The 21,629-nt window shown below is 42.4% G+C and overlaps 1 pseudogene; it reads right to left on the bottom strand.

Moving 5' to 3' along the window:
• Positions 1-15,254: 15,254 nt before the first annotated feature.
• LOC118476871 (putative pectinesterase/pectinesterase inhibitor 38) lies at positions 15,255-16,550 on the bottom strand (annotated as a pseudogene).
• Between the last annotated feature and the right edge of the window lie 5,079 nt (positions 16,551-21,629).

Genomic DNA, 21,629 nt, shown 5'->3' with positions numbered 1-21,629 from the left:
AGCTTATATCAACAATTACTTGTGTGTATTAGCTCATATGAAATAATGATAGATATAATCCATTTATATAGATCGAGGATACATATTATATATATAGATATACATAAAGAGAGAGTATGTACAATACTTGTAGAGAAATGGTAGATAGAGGTAGAGGTCCAGGTACATGCATGCATACACGATATATATGACGTCATGCATGCCATAATATGCCTTAATTCTCTACTACTTATTAAGGTGGTAAGAGGTAGTCTGCCATTCCGTGTTCTGCCATTTCCATTCCCCCCTCCCCGCAAAGCTCATTCCCATTCCCGGCTACCATTCCCATTCCCATTCCCCCCTCTCCACAAAGCCCATTCCCTCTCCGCACTGTCTTTCTCATTCCCCCCTCTCCGCAAAGCCCATTCCCACATGCATCCTGTGCCTAGCTAAAATTAAATTAAAAAAAACACAAATATGGCCCCAATGGGATTTGAACCTGCAACCTCTCAAGTAAATGTGCTCGTAGCTACCACTACACCACATGTGTGTTTATGTAAATATCTGTTACTGTAAAAGTATCTACTACATCTCTCCCAAAGCACACCTGCTACCCTTGCACAATGTGTAGTAGTATATAATTATCAACGATATTCCTGAATTATATTTTTGAATGGAGAGAGTAGTATTTAAAGAAGAGTCTTGCATGCAATTTCTTTTGTTTGAATAATATTTTCAACTTAAATTCCTTTTTTATATGTGTGACATTTATTCTCCGTAATATTTTTTCCATGGATCCAACTTGTGAGTCATTTTCATAAACCAACCCCAAAGATGAATCCATGTTTCTTACTTGAAAACCCCGAACAAACACCACTAGAAAGAAGCGCTCACGTTGGCATCGCTCATCGACGACGAGAAGAAGCTTGGCGACTGCCAGTTCGATCTCTAGAAGCAGTACTACGTGGCCACATGTGTCACTGTGTTCGGCAAGCTCCGGCGCAGCCGCTGCTTGGACGCGGTCCAGAGTGGCTGCACCACGCTGTCCATCTTCAAACAGGGGGACCTCATGGTTGTCGCCAACGCCGGTGACTCAGGTTGTTCTGGGCACCGCATCCGACAATGGCACCGTCACGACGTCTAGCTCGTCATCCACCTGAAGCTCAACCTGCCACGTAAGTCACTACTAACCAGCCATGAATTCTTGTACGCTGGGATGACGACCGTTGCTGACGTTGTGTGAGTGTCCTCGAACAAGATGTATGTAGAGGAGTAGCATATCCGGTGGTGCAACGGATAGGTGTACTACCTCGCTGATGAGCCCGGGATGCACTTCGTTTGGCAGCCCAGCCAAGAGTCATCGGTACTCACCATGTCGTGCGCGTCCGTCGACTACTATATCAAGGACTATGGCGTCATCTTGGCGCCAGAGGTGACATAGAGGAGGACCGACAGCAATGACCACTTGCCATTGTCAGGGTAGCTTTTATGTCGGCCTACCTTTAATTCTCTTCGCAAACACATACACTTGCCTTTTTTGTTTAAGCAAGCGTGTATGGTGGTGCGTACCTGATGACTGACAATGTATGAGGGAACTTCTACCGGCAGGTGTGGCACGTGCTCTTCAATGACGAGACTATGCAATTGTGGCATATATCAAAGTTTGTATAATACCGATGTTTGAAATGTAGTAGCGAAACAACTAAATTAAAATAACAAAATTTATGTATGGCTAAGATTACAAATGGATTATGAAACATTTTCTTATAACAGTATAAGACACATTTTGTATATAAATTATTATGTTCTTATATGTTCCCGTTGCAACGCACGGGCACTCACCTATCATACAATGATGCATGGATGGATACTAGAGACATACAATGCCGTATTAATAAGGTGGTGGGATCTCGAAACGAAACGCCAGCTTGCGTAGTACAGTACTAAATTAAGCGCGCCGAGAGGAGCACTGTCAGGCGCGCAGCGGCGGCGTCGCGCTGAGGGTGTGGTCGTACTGGATAGGCTCAAGGACCCACTTGCTCACGTTGATGAACGTGTCCGCCATGTACGTGGCCACCTTAGCGGTGGCATTTAGGACGCGGAAGCCCAACCACTTGACGTGGCAAGACGTGTTAGCAACGACGCTGTCGTTGCCGTATTCCTGGTAGACGATGGTCCGGGTGGTATCCTCGATGACCTTGTTCACGTTCCACGCTACCCAGCCGTTGGGGCTGACCACGCGAATGAGAGACTTCTTGATGAAGGCGACGCGGAAGAAGTTCCTATATCGGCGGCCAAGGTAGGTCTCCATGCCGTCGAGGTCCACGCCCGATGCCGCTTCCACGGTACACATGTGGAACGAGAAGTCGGACTCGCGGCTGGCGTTGTTTTAGCCCAACGCCGTCAGCGCATTGTGCTTGCCTTTCGGTGGGCGGCGCACCAGCAGTGGGCAGCTCTAGAACATGGCCTGGGCATTGCTGCAATATCCCGAAAAAAATTTGACCAAAAGTTGATCTTCGGTGCGTGGATGAGGGAAAGGGTTCCTTGTGGGCTGTTGGATGCAAAGTCAGGAGACATCTGAGGCGTCGTTTCTTTCTCCCACAAAACCCTAGTGGTCGCCCCCTTTTTTCCCTTTTCTTGGCCACCAACCCCCCTTTCCCCACACTTGGCCGCCCCTCCCCCTTCCCCTTTGCAGCTTCCCTCCACTGCTTCCTCCTCCCTCTAGATCTCCCCCCACGCAGCAAGGATCGAGAAGAGGAGGAGCAAGATGGATTGAAGAGGAAGAGAGGATCAAGGAGATGTTCTACCCCCATCTCTTGCAGATTTTCTTGTGGAAACCCTAGGTAAGGACGGGATCCTTGTTCCTCCCTATAGTTATGTGCTTTTGGAGGTTGTGGATCATGAGGATTGAAGGATTAGAGGTTGGATTAGATGTGGGGTTAGGTTTTGATCTCGAATTTAATTTCTGCAGAATGGCAGATTCGACAGTTTCTGTTCATGCCAGTTTTCCATGATCTTAGTGGCCTCAAAAAAATAAAAAGTCTATATATGAGACGTAGATAATTTGTAGATCTTTCCGTGGCCGCGAAGAACACCTCAATTGGACATCATAACAGAAAGTATTGCAGTTTGATTATAGCAGTTTTTCAGTCTCATAATTCTGTGTAGAATCTGTTCTCTTAAGAGTTAGGCAATCTTATCAACAGAATTAAACAGTGGGTTGGTAAAAGAAGTTATAGATAATTTCATAAGCTTTCCATATTGTTAAAGAGTGTATTCATATGATTTGTGAAACTCCAGTTATGTTTGTTTTACTGTGGCTGTTCCTGTTTGCCTGATAAAAATGAGCGGGTCTATTCACTAGAGGGTTTCATCTAGTAAATGGACGAATTGGCTATTCCATCTATGGACACTTTTGTAGAGGGATAAAAGTTCTTACTGCCAGCAGAAATTCATAATTTTTGGTTCTGTAGTTTGGGAGATATCGAATTTTGAAGTTAACTATGCTGCTGTCTAAAACAGATTCAGTCAATTATCTTGTCGGATGTTTTAGAACTTATAGATGGCAGAATTTAATTATCCATTAAATACCGAAGTTATAGAATATTTTGTGTAAACACTCCTAGAGTATTTGTTTGATATCACCACTGTTTTAATTTTAAAGATACAAAATTAACAAACAGCGCTGTTGCTGTATGGCATGTGATTCAGGGTGGGAGTCTTTCCACTGGGTCTTGGTTTCAAGTGTAGGAGTGTTTTGTTGATTGTTGGCAAATGTTTGTGAAATATTTGTACTAAGTTTTATACCCGCTAGCAGGTGGCTACACTCCAGACAAGCCTAGTACATTTTTCTTCTTCGATGAAGGCAAGTGAATGTTGCGGTGGTTGCTACCGTTTTGACCTGTTATTTCTATCACCTACACTCTAATATTCAGAATTATTGGATTCTTTCATAATTGAACTCTATGCTGATGTTTTACTTGATTGTATTATATTGATGCTCTATCATATATTGATGATGATTATGGTTCAAGTATGACCCATGAGATTAATTCACACCCCTGAAGGCAGATGAAGGCTTATTTGAGGTTTGCATTGTATCTAAAGGCAGACGAAGTATTATTTGAGGTTTGCATTGTATCTAAAGGCAGATAAAGTATTATTTGAGGTTTGTATTGTATCTAAAGGAAGTTAAATTTATTGATAAATGCAGCATGCCATATACATTGCATTACTCATTTGCATCTGAAGTTTTGTCGTGACCTATGGTCCAACTGTACCGGTACAACTTAGCATCGTACATTGCCTGAGGAGGGGTACAATGCGGCTTCATACCCTTAGAGGTATGAAGGCAGAGGACATATGCATTGCATTCATATGCATACATTGAAGTGATATTTGCAGATGATGTGGTTTTATACCCTCAGAGGTATGAAGATAGAGGACCTACACATTGCATTCCTATGCATACATTGAAGTGATATTTGCAAGTATCATTGATGCAGGGAAGTGTTATACAACCTATTGTGGTTGTTCGAGGAAATGAGATGGTATTGGTTATATTGGGACTACTGAGTTCTATATCTACAAGTATTTCTGATCTTGATTGTGATTCTTTTAAATGTTGATTAATTCAATTTGTGGTTTAAATATCTCATCAAAACAATTAGCTTACTGAGATGTTTCATCTCACTCTTGTATTACTCAATGCAGGTGCTTGTTGCTCATCAAGGGGAGTGGGATGTTGCAGCACATCCACCTTCACTCTCATAATAACGCTGCCTAGGTGCAGTCATGATTTAATTAGAAACTTCTTGTCAAAGAATGTTTGTTTTTAACTAGTCGTGCGCACTGGTTAATTCAATTCATGTCGTTATGGTTGTCTTCCCATTGCTAGCAGATTATTAATGTCTATTATGTTTTCTTATCATGATATCTATTTATACTTTGTTGCTTCCCCGTTTATGCAATTTTTAAAGGAGATGCTGCCGAAATTTTATATATGAATGTTAGATGTGTAGTTTAGTAGCATTCTGGGGTGTTTGTGGATCCCGGGGTGTTAGAGTTGGTATCAAAGCATAGGCTTTAGATTCTTGGTAATTTGAAGATAAATTTGACAAACTTGCACATATAGGAAGGGTATGGGTCCAAATATCTTTGATATATATTAGTGTCTTTGAAGTGCAGATGACAATAATTTCACCCCTCCCTATTCCTTTACGTTGATGTGGTAAGTTGTTTATGACTTCATGCCTGATATAATTTATCTCTAAATCTTTATATTGTTTTATTAATGCGATTGATATCGCTTGTCTTTTGTGAGATTGAAGTTGTTATTATGCTTGTGATATACAAGTATGTCTATGTTGTTTTCACCATGTTTTTCATGGTTGAGTTTTATTAGAATAATATTGTTATATATGCTTGATTGAGGATGTTTCTAAGAGGAGTGTGAATTGTGTGTTTTGGGTTACAAGGTAACCATCAATTTGAATTTAAGTTGTTGAGCGGTTAGTGGATAGTTCCAACTATCTTTGCAAAGAATGATTGTTTATGTCGAGAAACCAGTTTTGAAAGAAATGAATATTGGTACTTTTAAATGAATTTTGGGGGAAGTCTTTACCTAGCTAGAATGGCTTACATGTCTCTCTTCTTTTATGTGTTTTAGTAGCCACAAAGCCTATATGTGGTTTAAAGTGGTTGCATGTTAGTCATGCTAGTTTTAGAATAAATCTTTGATTTTCTAGATCCATTGATTATGTATTAATACATTGAGGATCAGATGGTTCTCTCCCTGATGCATGCTTGTGGAGCCATTGCTGGACCACCTATCTATTGGTTTGAATGAAGCCAGTGCCTAGCCTAGAGTTGGTTGTGTGTGGTTAGTAACCTATTCCTAAATGATGTTGTTTTTACATCAGCTTGAGATGTTTGTCAAATGTGTGAAGGATTACGGGGTTATTAGTGACCTTGTATGTCTGGTACTTTAAGTGCATCGTATGATAGAATGAAATGTAAGTTTATGATCTACAGCAGATGAAGACTTATATTATGTGTAGGTTAACCTTACTAGTTTGGATATTTTTTCTTAGTTGAGTTGTTGGATGAAGTATAGTAACATTGGTTAACCAAGTATTGTGTTGTTGTGCTGTCAGTGTTCTTTGTGGAGCTTTTGGCATTTCTTCGATGAAATGTGCCGCGTAGAATGTTATTGGCTTCTTGTTGGCTTTATTGCTCCATTAGTTCTGTAGATTTTCTACCTTTTGTGGGGTGCAAACAATGTTAGATTACATGATTATCTTATCATGATGGCAAGAATAAGGTTTAGGAAGATTAGGAGTTTTGTTTCAATAGAACTACTTGTTTCGTGGTGCTTTGAGGTGAGGTGTTTGATCTTCTTATACATTCGTTAGGTGTGGATGTTTCACCATTTAATTAAAATTAATTGTAGAAGTTGGTAAGGGTTGTGCTTAGTGCATATTACCCCTTCATAAAAGAGTGTTGTCTTAAGACATTGATGTTGATGTATAGTTGCATCCAAATTCAATGGTGTGAAATTGTAGTGTTGATTGCATCTATGACTTGCTTTCAGCTTCATTGCATGTTGTTTCATGCTTGATGTCAGGTTGTGTAGTTTCCTTAGACAATTAGTCCAAGGTAGAAGTTCTTGTGTTAATTAAGACCAATAATGGACCCATGTTTCAAATGGTGGTGCTATATGGGGTACCTTGGGTGTTTTGCTTGGAGTGGTCGAATTCGAGGACGAATTCTTTTTAAGGGGGGTAGAGTGTAATATCCCAAAAAATATAGACCAAAAGTTGATCTTCGGTGCGTGGATGAGGGAAAGGGTTGTGGGCCGTTGGATGCAAAGTCAGGAGACATCTGAGGCGTCGTTTCTTTCTCCCACAAAACCCTAGTGGTCGCCCCCTTTTTCCCTTTTCTAGGCCGCTAACCCCCCCCCCATTCCCCACACTTGGCCGCCCCTCCTCCTCCCCTTTGCAGCTGCCCTCCACTGCTTCCTCCTCCCTCTAGATCTGTCCCCACGCAGCAAGGATCGAGAAGAGGAGGAGCAAGATGGATTGAAGAGGAAGAGAGGATCAAGGAGATGTTCTAACCCCATCTCTTGCAGATTTTCTTGTGGAAACCCTAGGTAAGGATGGGATCCTTGTTCCTTCCTATAATTATGTGCTTTTGGAGGTTGTGGATCATGGGGATTGAAGGATTAGAGGTTGGATTAGATGTGGGGTTAGGTTTTGGTCTCAAATTTAATTTCTGCAGAATGGCAAATTCGACAGTTTCTGTCCATACCAGTTTTCCGTGGTCTTAATGGCCTCAAAAAAAATAAAAAGTCTATATATGAGACGTAGATAATTTGTAGATCTTTTCGTGGCCATGAAGAACGCCTCAATCGGACATAAGAACAGAAAGTTATTGCAGTTTGATTATAGCAGTTTTTCAGTCTCATAATTCTGTGCAGAATATGTTCTCTTAAGAGTTAGGCAATTTTATCAATAGAATTAAACTGTGGGTTGGTAAAATAAGTTGTAGATAATTTCATAAGCTTTCTAGATTGTTAAAGAGTGTATTCATATGATTTGTGAAACTCCAGTTATGTTTGTTTTACTGTAGCTGTTCCTGTATTCACTAGAGGGTTTCATCTAGTAAATGGATGAATTGGCTCTTCCATCTATGGAGACTTCTGTAGAGGGATAAAAGTTCTTACTGCCAGCTGAAATTCATAATTTTTGGTTCAGTAGTTTGGGAGATATCGAATTTTGAAGTTAACTATGCTGCTGCCTAAGACAGATTCAGTCAATTATCTTGTCAGATGTTTTAGAACTTATAGATGGCAGAATTTAATTATCCATTGAATACCGAAGTTGTAGAGTATTTTGTGTCGATACTCCTAGAGTATTTGTTTGATATCACTACTGTTTTAATTTTAAAGATACAAAATTAACAAACAGCACTGCTGCTGTATGGCATGTGGTTCAGGGTGGGAGTCTTTCCACTGGGTCCTGGTTTCAAGTGTAGGAGTGTTTTGTTGATTGTTGGCAAATGTTTGTGAAATATTTGTACCAAGTTTTATGCCCGCTAGCAGGTGGCTACACTCCAGATCATGCCTAGTACATTTTTCTTCTTCGATGAAGGCAAGTGAATGTTGCGGTGGTTGCTACCGTTTTGACCTGTTATTTCTATCACCTACACTCTAATATTCAGAATTATTGGATTCTTTCATAATTGAACTATATGATGATGTTTTACTAGATTGTATTATATTGATGCTCTATCATATATTGATGATGATTATGGTTCAAGTATGACCCATGAGATTTCACACCCCTGAAGGCAGATGAAGTCTTATTTGAGGTTTGCATTGTATCTAAAGGCAGACGAAGTATTATTTGAGGTTTGCATTGTATCTGTAGGCAGATAAAGTATTATTTGAGGTTTGTATTGTATCTAAAGAAAGTGAAATTTATTGATAAATGCAGCATGCCATAAACATTGCATTACTCATTTGCATCTAAAGTTTTGTCGTGACCTATGGTCCGACCATACCGGTACAACTTAGCATCGTACATTGCTCGAGTAGGGGTACGATGCGGCTTCATACCCTTAGAGGTATGAAGGCAGAGGACATATGCATTGCATTCATATGCATACATTGAAGTGATATTTGCAGATGATGTGGTTTTATACCCTCAGAGGTATGAAGATAGAGGACCTACACATTGCATTCCTATGCATACATTGAACTGATATTTGCAGGTATTATTGATGCAGGGAAGTGTTATACAACCTATTGTGGTTGTTCGAGGAAATGAGATGGTATTGGTTATATTGAGACTACTGAGTTCTATATCTACAAGTATTTCTGATCTTGATTGTGATTCTTTTAAAATGTTGATTAATTTAATTTGTGGTTTAAATATCTCGTCAAAACAATTAGCTTGCTGAGATGTTTCATCTCACTCTTGCATTACTCAATGCAGGTGCTTGTTGCTCATCAAGGGGAGTGGGATGTAGCAGCACATCACCTTCACTCTCATAATAACGCTGCCCAGGCGCAGTCATGATTTAATTAGAAACTTCTTGTCAAAGGATGTTTGTTTTTAACTAGTCGTGCACACTGGTTAATTTAGTTCATGTTGTTATGGTTGTCTTCCCATTGCTAGCAGATTATTAATCTCTATTATGTTTTCTTATCATGATATCTATTTATACTTTGTTGCTTGCCTGTTTATGCAATTTTCAAAGGAGATGCTGTCGAAATTTTATATATGAATGTTAGATGCGTAGTTTAGTAGCATTCTAGGGTGTTTGTGGATCCCAGGGTATTACAATTGCCAAACACAAATTAAGTCCACGGTGCCCTAGATCAAGGTCTGCAGGTAGAACTGGATCCTGTTCTGCACGTACAAGGTGTCCTCATGATCTTCCATGCTGCACCGGTAGACGACCGACTTGTTCGAATTTGACCTTAGCGCCAAGTCCTACCTCCTTTCCGGCCCTGCCATGTTTCTGATTGTCAGGTTCTGTGCTATGAAGCCGTGTGTAACACCCAATTTATAATTTGTTAGAAATAATATAAATAGAGAAACAATTTCTTCTTATGTGAGTTTGACCCTTATGCATCATCACATGTGAACACCCTATGCAAAAACAAATAATTAATAACATAAAAGCCACAAAAAAATATGTATCATGCTGGATTTTATTTTGTGCATTTTATGACAACATAAAATAGTGTGAAAGGAAATATATTAAATTCTCTAAAGGGGAAATTCAAGAATTTGAGCAAGAGAAGCAAGAATACTAAACAAAGATAAAGACAATAAATATAAAGAAATTAGTTAAACCTTCCTATTTGGGTTCAACTTGTACATTTAAGAAAATGAATATAAATTCACAGATTAAAATTGAATTCAAATTTGAATTCTAGAAATTGAAAAGAGAAAGAAAAGGAAAAATAAAAATAAAAAGAAATCTTACCGGACCGTTCTGGGCCAAAACCGAATTCGCGGCCCAATTCATCTCTTCCCCGCACGGCCCGCTTGACCGTTGCCGCTGTAGCCTTGCGCCGACGTGCGGGCCCCAATCGTCAATGACACATAATAGGCGTGCGCCCTTCGTCTCGTTACAATGTGGGCCCAGGGCAGATAGACGCGTCATCGCGCGCCGCACACCTGACCTCCTCGCGCCCGCTGTCGGGTGGGGTATGCCTGTCAGGGCTTTCTCCTTCCCTTGCAACGACCCTCCGAGTTTTACTCAAGGAGCACCTTCCGCTCGGCCGGAAATCCTAGGGAGTTCGTGCCAGGCGTGGGCTTCGGTCGCGCTTATATCTACCTGCTACGTCTATCCCTCACCTCCCTCTATCCATGCGCTAGACCCGAGCCATACCACCAGCGCGCTATCTTCTTAGGCAAAGGATTGCGCCGCCGTGCACGGCCGTCCATCCGCCATCGCCGGAAGTTGTAGGGAGGTCGGGGGTCTACACCGAGCGGGCGCGTGACCATCCGTGGTGCCTGCGTGCCGAATCGTCGACCGTGCGCCCCGTAGTTGTTCGCCAGAGTTGGCGGAACGCCGTGGAGCCGCCGGACATCGTCGCCATATCCCTGCGTCGCTCAATCGCCGGTAAGGAGTGGTCATCCGTATTCACCATGGTCCCTACATGGTTTATCCTCAACGTATTCAGGGAATCGTGCGTTTAGGCCTAGTTCGTAGTCGCGCCGGCGAGATCCCGCCGTGTAGAGCAGCCCGCCGCCGCGGTTGAGTGCGGATAGGGAACACAACCAGCCCACCTTTGGATGGCCACTGGATGGTTGAGATTCATCTGGTGCAGTCGCTCAACGGGGAACTCAATCTTGAACATCGATGAGAGTTCCTAGGCGTAGGATTCAATCCCGTGCAGGTGAGCTCACGGCCGTTGATGGGGGATCCAGCGGTTGGGATCGCGCATCGGTTCACTTGAGTCACGATTTAATCCGGGTAGTTTAAATCTAATCAAGCGGCCATAATCCTCTCGTACCCCTTCGGCCGCAAGTTTTGTAAAAGAAACCCTGGGGTTAAAGGATATCAACCCGCCATCCATAGAACCCTATTCTCTGAGTCTTAGAACATTATGCGCAGAAGCCCCTTCTGTTCTCAGATATTGACGCCCAGTCCAGAGGACATATAAAATAGGTAAATAAATACAGAAATTGATTTTTAATATAAAAAGAATTCCTAAAACTTGTTTATTCCATAGAAAATTCATTTTAGCTCCAAATTGAACCATTCCAATTTCTAAAATTTTGTAATAAGATTCTCTATCATTTAGTATCTTTGTTTTGACATGAACACAATAAGAAAATTAATTTATCATTTAATTCTATTTCAAGCACATTGAATCTTAGGAAATTCATAACTCGAAATCTATAACTCCAAATTTAATGATTCTAGTTTCTGTGATCTTATTTTAATGTTTATATTTTTACTGTATATTTTATTTACATGTTTGATGTGATGTTAATTTATGCTATACTATGTATGTATTGTGTTGATGCGAGTAGACGAGCAAGCCACTGTGGATTCTGAGGTTCAGCAAGTAGAAGTAGCTGAGCAGGAGCTCATTGAAGGCAAGTTGTGCCCTTGATCACTTACTTTTCCCAGCCATGTTCTTATTAATTATAATGATCTGCATAGGCTAATTTTGATGGGATCCAATAGGTTACCCCAGTTTTGGTTATCTTTATACCTTGTTCACCACTGAAATATTTTTGGGTAGTACCTGCTATTGCTTTATGTGGATTTGGGTATGGAGATACACTATTCATGATTATCCTGTTATTATCTTGTTATTATTATTGTTCATGTTAAGATCATTAAATGAATGGGAACATGGAGCGACCACCCGGGAAAACAGTGCTACCACAAGGGTTTAATGGGACGCCCTTGGCTGATTAACTAGGAAAGCTAGTGGAGGTCTTCCTTACCCCAAAGGGGCAAGGGCAGTAGGGGAGTGGTCAGTGTAGGGAGGTCCTTGGGTTGATTTTGCTACGATGGCGGTCAGGCGAGGGATTCCTGCACTGGAGCTTCCTATAAACTGTAGCGGGATTTCTGAAGCTAGTGGAACTTTGTAAAGGCCTCGTAGTGTTACCCTGCCTCGCCTCCTCGGTAGAGGTGTATGGGATTGGCCGTCTCTTGGCAGATGGGTAACATGACTTGTGGGTAAAGATGCGCAACCTCTGCAGAGTGTAAAACTAGTATACTAGCCGTGCTCACGGTCATGAGCGGCTCGGACCCTCACATGATTTATTATGGAACTTAAATTTAATTTGACATTTGCATAGCATTTGGGATTATTTTATTATTACTTTTCTTTATTATTATTAAGGTTTGGTATTCACTTACACCTAGTAATTGCTAATAAAATTTTGACCAACTTATAAAAGCAATGCTCAGCCTCAGCCTTTATCTCATTGATCAGCCTTACACTTCATGAACTCCCACCTTTGGTGAGTTCATGCCACATTATTCCCCACGACTTGTTGAGCTATGAACGTATGTGAGCTCACTCTTGCTGTCTCACACCCCCCACAGGAGAAGAACAGGTGGTTCAGGAGGAGCCACAAGGCGAGGAGTTTGATCTGATCTAGGTGGCGTTTCTCAGTTGATGTTGGCGCTGACGATCCTTAGTTCGTTCTATATTTATTCTTTTATTTTGTAATAAGACTTCCGCTATGTAATAAATACTCTGATGTTTCGTGACATTTATCTCTATACACTCTGTTATTATATATGTTGTCATCTTGGCGCATGTATGAGATGCACCCGGATTTGTCCCTTAAATCCGGGTGTGACACCGTGACCCAAGGCATCTGCAGCAGCAACAACAAATTAATAGATCTGATTTACAGTATGCATGCATGACAACTAACCTGCCGTGAAATATCGATCGCCAGAGTTACTCACTCATTGTCGCCGTCATGTTCATGGGGACGCCAGTTGCATTGCTCTTGTTCCCTTTGATGATGGTGGCACCGACCCCATCGCCGATCAGCATCATGTTCCTTCATTTTATGTTGATGGTCTCATCGTAGACGCTAGAGAGCACATGCACGATGTACTTGTCCTCCTTGGCTTCTTGTGGTGCGTCATCTAGGGTTGCCTAGATGCTAGTGTAGCAAGGCGGTGGAGCAGCGACGCCGCTGCACCGCTTCACCACGACAGCATCAGCGTGCGCAGGCCAGCTCCCCGACGGATCAATGATGTTGGACAGGTGGCTAAGAATGGCTGAGTGGTCGTAGTCGTTGCCACTGCCAGCAGGCAGCTTCTGCCTCGTCTCCGCGCCGCCGCTTGCAACGAGAACCAGCGCAGCGAGCATCAGAGCCACAGCCATGGCCAGGCCTAGGCCGCACCTCCTCACGTCGCCTACCATCCCCTATAAGCTCTGGCGAGCGATCGATCTGATCTGATGTGATGGTACACTGGCTCCTAACCTTACACACTTACCTTTGTGCGTGTCTTCGCTAGCCAAAAGCGGTAGCATCCCATATATATAGGCCCGCCCTACCCCGCCCGATCGAGCCAGCCATATGCCCACGACGAGATCGACCACCCCAGGGGCCAGCGCGGGGCAAGAAGAATGGATCAGGGAAGAAGGGCCCTTCATGTTAGCCTCCTAGTAGTTTAGTAAAGGAAAATGTTCCCCCAAAACGATTTAGTAAAGAAAAAGTTTCCCAGAAAGATTTAGTAAATTAAAAAGATTTCTGCACGGGTTCTTTCCCCTCTCATTTATGGATTCTATATATAGTTTTCCCGAGTGTGTTGATGACGGCGATGCACGGGGATTGCTTTACACCAAAACCTGCACAGTGGGGGTGCACTTTTTTACAGACAGATTCCGTTATCAACCGTCAGTGCTTTTTTTAGTGGCGAAGCCGACTTAAATTAATTTCCATCGTCCGGCAAAGAAGTCAGCCAGCCGATGGGGATAAAATAACTCTCATTGGCCTCTTCAAATACCCACAAGAATAAATACCGACGGGGACTAGTGTGTGGGCCCGGCAACAGGGAATTAATCACTTTTGTTGGTCCTTATCCTGTCCGAAACAATAGCAGCAGATCTAACTTAAAAGTGGGTGCATTCAAACTAAAATACATTAATTGCTTATTCAAGATTTGAGCACATTGCCTACTTTTTGCTGACTTTCTAAAATATTTGTAAGGTTGATTGTGAGAGTAGAGAGAACTCTATGTACAGCCTAGGCACAACAACCGAGAACCTCGTGGTGGCCAATGGAGTTGCCAAGACTGTTGGCTAGCTTGTCATGCATTTCTACGTACGTACGTGTGTGTGTGCGTGCACCAACAGATCGATGACACGTACAGCTTTCGGAAAGCGCTGGAGCACTGCACGTTACTACTATCCCAGCTCCATACCTGCTCAGCCCTCGGCCAGAAACTCTGCTGGTTAGAGAAGCTCCATCATGCATGCATTCGTGCTATAGCGGGTGGCATATCATCCAATGCAACCACAAGCAGTCTGGCTGGCTTTGCACATATTTAATTAGCTCTTGCCAACCATATATATATATATATATATATATATATATATATATATATATATATATATATATATATATATATATATATATATATATATATATATATAGATGAGAGAAGGTGGATATGATGTGGTAGTTAATTTGATTTTTTTGTGGGTCCTATGCACCGCATAAAACTAAAATGTTATCACTACAAAAAGAATTCTGATCGATTTGTGTGTCCGCGCGGCCAATCACAGCAACCAACGTATTCAAAATTTATACTAGCAAATATTTGTTTTCAAATCTATTTGCACAGCTGTGTTATTGTATAAATTTTGTCGGCCGGCCGGTGACTTACTTATATATAGCAGTACCAACTTGTGTAGGGCTTGTATCACAATTACTTGTGTGTATTAGCTCATATGAAATAATGATAGATATAATCCATTTATATGGATCGAGGATACATATATATTATATAGACACACATACAGAGAGAGTACGTACAATACCGGTAAGAAATGGTAGCTACAGGTAGAGGTCCAGCCGTCCAGGTACATGCATGCATACACGAAATATACGACATCATGCATGCCATAATATGCCTTAATTCATCTCGGCAATGATACATGGCTAGATACTAGAGACATACAATACCGTAGTAATAAGGTGGTGGGATCTGAAATGGAACGGCAGCCTGCGTAGTACAGTACTAACTTAAGCGCGCCGAGCGGAGCACCGTCAGGCGCGTGGCAGTGGCGCCGCACCGAGGGTGTGGTCGTACTGGATAGGCTCAGGGACCCACTTGCTCAAGTTGATGAACATGTCTGCCGTGTACGCGGCCGCCTCGGTGTCGGCATTGAGGACGTGGAAGCCTGGCCACTTGACGCGGCCGGCTGTGTCGGCACCGGCGCCGTCGTTGCCGTATTCCAGGTATAAGATGGTCCGGGTGGTATCCTCGACGACCTTGTTCTTGTTCCACGCGACCCAGCCATTGGGGCTGACCACGCGACTAAGATACGACTTGATGAAGGCGACGTGGGAGAAGTTCCTATAGGGGCGGTCGAGGTAGGTCTCCACGCTGTCGAGGTCCACGCCCGGCGCCGCTTCCACGGTGCACATGTGGAACGAGAAGCCGGACTCGCGGCTTGCGTTGTTGCAGCCCTGGGCCGTCAGCACATTGTGCTTGCCTTTCGGTGGGCGGCGCACCAGCAGCGGGCAGCTCTGGAACATGGCCTGGGCATTGCCAAACACAAAGTCCATGGTGCCCCAGATCGAGGTCTGCAGGTAGAACTGGATCCCGTTCTCCACATACATGGTGTCCTCATGACCTTCAATGCTGCACCGGTAGACGACCGACTTGTTCAAATTTGACCTTAGCGCCACGGCCTGCCTGCCTTCCGGCCCTACCGTGTTTCTGATTGTCAGGTTCTGTGCTATGAAGCCGTGACCCAAGGCATCTGCAGCAGCAGTAGCAAATTAATAGTTATGTTCTAATTTACAGTATGCATGCATGACAACTCAACTACAGTGAAATATCCATCGCCAGAGTTACTCAATCATTGTCGCTGTCATGTTCATGGGGATGCCTGTTGCATTCCTCTTGTTCCCCGTGATGATGGTGGCACCGACCCCATCGCCGATCAGCATCACGTTCCTTCTTGTTACGTTGACGGTCTCGTCGTAGACGCCAGCGAGCACATGCATGACGTACTTGTCCTCCACCTCCTCGGCTTCTTGTGGTGCTGGTGTGGCATTCAGGGCTGCCTGGATGCTGGTGTAGCAAGCCTACGGAGCAGCGCCGCCGCCGCACCGCTTCACCACGACAGCATCCGCATGCTGAGGCCAGCTCCCCGGCGGATCAATGACGTTGGACAGGCGGCTGAGAACGGCTGTGTGGTCGACGTCGTTACCACTGCCAGTAGGCAGCTTCTGCCTCATCTCCGCGCCGCTGCTTGCAACGACAACCAGCGCAGCGAGCAGCAGGGCCATCGCCATGGCCAGGCCCAGGCCGCACCTGCTCACGTCGCCTACCATCCCCTATAAGCTGCGATCGATCTGATCTGTTGTGATGGTACACTGGCTCCTAACCTTACACACTTACCTTTGTGCGCGTCTTCGCTGGCTAACACTGGCAGCATCCCATATATATAGGCCCGGCCCTCCCTGCCCGATCGAGCCAGAAGCCTGCATGTGCCCACGATGAGAAGCCGGCGCGGGGCAAGAATAATGGATCAGGGAAGAAGGGCCCTTCATGTCAGCCTCCTAGTAGTTTAGTAAAGGAAAATGTTCCCCCAAAACGATTTAAGAAATAAAAAGTTTCCCAGAAAGATTCAGTAAACTAAAAAGATTTCTGCACGTGTCCTTACCTCTCTTATTTATGGATTCTATATATATAGTTTTTCCGAGTGTGTTGAGGACGACCATGCACGGTGATTGCTTTACACCAAAGCCTGCATATAGTGGGGTGTATTTTTTTAAAGACGGATTCCGTTATCAACCGTCAGTGCTATTTTTTAGTGGCGGTTCCTTAAGAAAACCGCCATAATTTCTAGTGGCGGTTTTCTTAAAAAACCTTCACTAGAAATCATTTATATCCTTAATTTTTTGAGTTTTCCAAATGATCTTGGATGATAAAACCACCAACATAAAAATTGTGGATCTTGAAAAGTTATGAAACTTTTTAGTTGACAACTTTTTTATTTGAAATCATCTCTGCTCTCAAAAATTATATTCAAAATTTTAAAATTCAAAATGCAAATTTTTATTACTTTATATATTCTTGGATGTTGTTCATCCAACCGTAGATATTTCTATTTTTATCATATAGTTAAATAACTTTTTAGAACTGCTGCAAGGGGTGCAATACATCTAAGATTCTTCACAGAGAGATGAAACAACTTGGATGCCCATCGTGATCCATCCTACTCTTCTTGCTGGCCATTTTTTTACCAAATAAATTGTCTATACGTTATTTGTTACACTTCTATTGTTTCTGTTTTAAAGAGACATGTGCATACATTGTCGTGTGGTAGTGCCTAACAAATGTCTTTCATAATGGTAACTCCAATTCACAGTTTGATATTACTTTCATGAGCAGTTGTTGCACCCTCCTCAGTGTTAATACAACAGATATTAGTGGAGAGCAGCAACTCAACATTGTATGTTCTAAAATAGCCTCTGAGAAATATGCAGTATATTGTCTTTATTTTTGTATGGTTTCACATTTCATCCAATCCCTCAGCAGTAGCTGATGATAATAGGGTGTTCATATTTTCTATTCATGGACCATCTGATTCTGTTGGAGTTTATGTTGATTATGGTTCTGAGCAGGTGTCGGTCAGCTATTGAAGACACAATGGACTTTGCATTCACTACCAACAAGAGCGAATTGTGTGGTGTGCGTGAAATTGAGGCAATAGGTGGTTGTTCCAAAGCGTCTACTTGTGGTGAGATGATGAGCTACACTTGTGGAGCCCTAAAGACTTATATGCCTGGAATTCCAGGTTGAGGTGCTTATTGATTGTGTACGCAACCCTGCTCTCTTAATTGGGAGCTCAATGAATAGGTATTTGATCTTGATGTCATTTTAGATTAAAAGATCATGTTCTTTGCTGACATAGTGTCATGTTTACTTTTTAGATTTTAAGGCTAAAGACAGAGCTTGCGAAATCATCAAGTGACCATGAAACTTTCCTTTTAGAGGCTCTTTGTTCTACTACCTATTCTGGTGCTTTAGCAAACCCACTAATCACGATAGAATGTTCAGCTAGCAGATTGAATGCAGATGTCATGGAGAAATTTATTCTTGTGATTTATTTGTTTTATGTATTTTGTCATGTTTGGTTATTTATACCGGCCTTTAGGTTGTATTAACAAAGGCTCAAGAAGGATGAGGCTGCTAGGAAAATTAGTTGAGAATGAATGTGGAAAGATAGACCGTTTGATGGAGTTCTACACAAGGAAAATTGTGCTAAAATTTCGATGCTTGGTTACGAAAGAGGTGGATGAGGAGGCATCCATTTGCACATTGCTTGGGTGGTGAATTTCCTCGGTGCTTCAATGTAAAAAATATTAAAAAATCCTATATGGTTTTCGTCACCCTAAGTAAAGTTTCACGTAATTGTTTATTATTGAATGATGTTCATTAGTTCTCGATTATTACTGAAGTCCACTCAATAATTATCGGTTGGGTAGACTGACAAATAGTGATGGTATATATATATAAAGTTTCACCCAATTGGTTATTACTGAAATATCTTCATTAGTTCTAGGTGCAGTTGTGGTTAAGTGTAGTCTAGGTTCTAGGTGGATGTTCAACTTAACAGTCTCCATCAAAACACCTGTATATCAAACGTTTGAGATGATAAGAGCATTTTTAGTGTGACTTAGCACTTGGTGGGGATTGTTGGATTAATGTGGGCTTGGCCTAAATTAATATTCAATAATAGTCAATGTTAAAGGTCCACTTTAATGCTATGGTGTACTAAAATTTTAGTACCATACCGGAAGTTCAAAGGATAAATCAATTAACTTAAATAGGTGGACCATTGGTGTATGAGAAGTTGAGAAAAGGATAGAGGACTGCCCAATCGTGCGCAGGCGCCGCCGACTGAGCCGAGCTGTGGCTCATGGTAAATCGAACCTTAGTCTGAATATTTCTTTCTAACGATTACGCATTTTGCTTGGAGTAATGACCAGTCGTTTCCTGTCTTATGGCTAGTAACAGACGTCTCTTATGGTACATCAGTTTCTGGCTGGATGTAATGGCTGTCAGTTTCTGATTCTGATGGCGACCGTTATAGTCTGTTCCCATCCCACTGCGCGTGTATAAATACGGAGGAGGTGGACGCTCTTCCGGTTACACGAATAGTCTCTCAAACGCGTTGCACACAGCCCATTCCCATCCCACCGTCTGCGAGCACAGAGAGAGTGGGAGAGTAGGCCTCCAAAATCGCCGTCCGTAGAGCTACACTTGCACCGGTGTGCGGGCAATCAGGATTTTGGGGAACGTACTTGTGACTGCTCGCTCCGTCCGCTCGACCAACGATGATCCAGTTCTTCGTCGTCGACACCGTTTGAGGGACTGCACTGCATATATTTGCCTGCATCGACTGCATACGACTAAATCGAACATACACACGAGATGTCTCAAGTGAATAGAGCCAACGATGTCTTGAGCATCGGTCCCTCTGCAGGGTACATTATGTTCTTAGTGATTATGTATGTTTTACTGTTGTTTACTGCTTATGCGAGTAGTAGTACACACATGCACATATACATGCCATCACATACATCACACTGGTTTTCTGGATTAAATTAAAACTGATAAGGACTATATAATATATATATAAGGATATAATAAAAATTAAAGTCTTTATTTAACATATATTAATTTCGTCGGGAACTGATAATTAAGTAATTAAATTAATGTTGATCGATCCGATCCGATCCATGCCTAGAACTTGAACTATCTAGCTAGCTAGCTAGCTAGCAGCGCAGGTCGGCCCTCTATATAGCGAGAAAAGCAGACATATATATCTCTCAACTAGAGGACGCGAGATGGAAAATAATCCCTGCCCAACATCAGATATGATGAGTGTTCACTTTTTTGTTTGCTGCCGGCCGGTCCTCCATATTCATAAGAGCTAACAGATAACAATCCCTCTACTCTCACATTCCTATCACCACCACTTCCCTCTCTCGCCTAGCATTGTTCTAGCCGGCCAACTGCGCTCTAGCTATACCCAACCATATCTTGTTGCTGCATCTCGGTCGAGCACTGGATCGTCGGATGGGCGGGCTGGCCTGCACCGCTCTGGCCATCGACATTGCGGCGGCCAACGCCTATGCCACCTACAGCTGGCCTACCTATCAACACTGCATGCTACGACCTCTGCTCTAGCTCTGCTCTGGCATGCACACACCAAAGAGAGGGAGGCATAAACTATATTTGTGTGCACGGTAAAAAAACTATGCACATGAAAAAGTTAAAGACGATATACAATTTATATATGTAGACGAAACCCTTGATAAATAATGTGGACGGTGTAATACAAATTAAAAATCATGGCCAACAAATGTAGATAATTTAATTAGTACTGCAGAATTCATGTCTGACAATTCAACTTTCTTGTTTTGACTTTAGGGGTGCTCCTAGTAGCATATATGACTCTAAATGTTTCTTGTAATAGCTTATTCTTCAGCGGGTGGTAGGGACTGTAACACCCCTGGTGTTACTGTTACTAAAACTTGAGCATAACATCATGAGCATTGACATATCATGTGTTTGTCACATCTAGAATGCATTCACTAGGCAAAAATTTCAAACAAGTTGTATTGATATAACATTTTGTGGGTGAAACCCTAGAGTAGGGTACCCAACCCTAGATTGCGCTTAATAGAGCAAACAAGGCTTAAAGAGGAGAAAACTTCAAAACTCAATTGAAGTAACCATATAATGTCACCATGAATAGACATACATGGTATTTAAACCCTAGAAACCCCAAAAACTCTAAAAAGAACCCTGGAAAGCCCTAGACTTAAAACCTAGGGGGCTAAGTGCAAAATTAGTGCACTTTTGGACTAAAGTGCAAAAACCAAGGTATTAGGATACCTAAAGTCATAAAGTTCACATATGTGAGGATTCCTAAGTCAAAAGTTGTGAATTGGACCTATTTGCAAAAAGTACCACTTAAGCCCTATGGAACTAAGTCTGAAATTCAGTGTAATTAGCTCAACTTTGGGGCCTTATAACTTCCAAACCAGAAGGATTTTGCCCTAGGTCAGTACATTAAATTGGTAGAGCTATGTAAGGAGAGCAACTTATGTACAGAGATTATGCTTGGGTTACATAAGAAATTTGGAGAAAATTTGACTCCAAGTTGACCTGTCAGGCTGTCTTAAGTATGAAATCAGACTGACAGTGGCCTAGAACTAGGTTTGTGAGCCATTTTGAGTTAGATCAGTTGCTCGATTGATGGTTGTTGCTATAGCAAAAGTGAACATGGATTATTGATCTATAACTTTGATATAGAGAGTTGAATCAGTTGTTATATGAAATCAAGAGAGAATCGAAGCCAAACTCGGTCTGTCAGGTGCTCTGTCAAGCATTCC

This window comes from Zea mays, chromosome 4 (assembly GCF_902167145.1).
Source record: "Zea mays cultivar B73 chromosome 4, Zm-B73-REFERENCE-NAM-5.0, whole genome shotgun sequence".
NCBI classification, from domain to species: domain Eukaryota; kingdom Viridiplantae; phylum Streptophyta; class Magnoliopsida; order Poales; family Poaceae; genus Zea; species Zea mays.
This window is presented reverse-complemented; position numbering and strand designations above follow the sequence as displayed.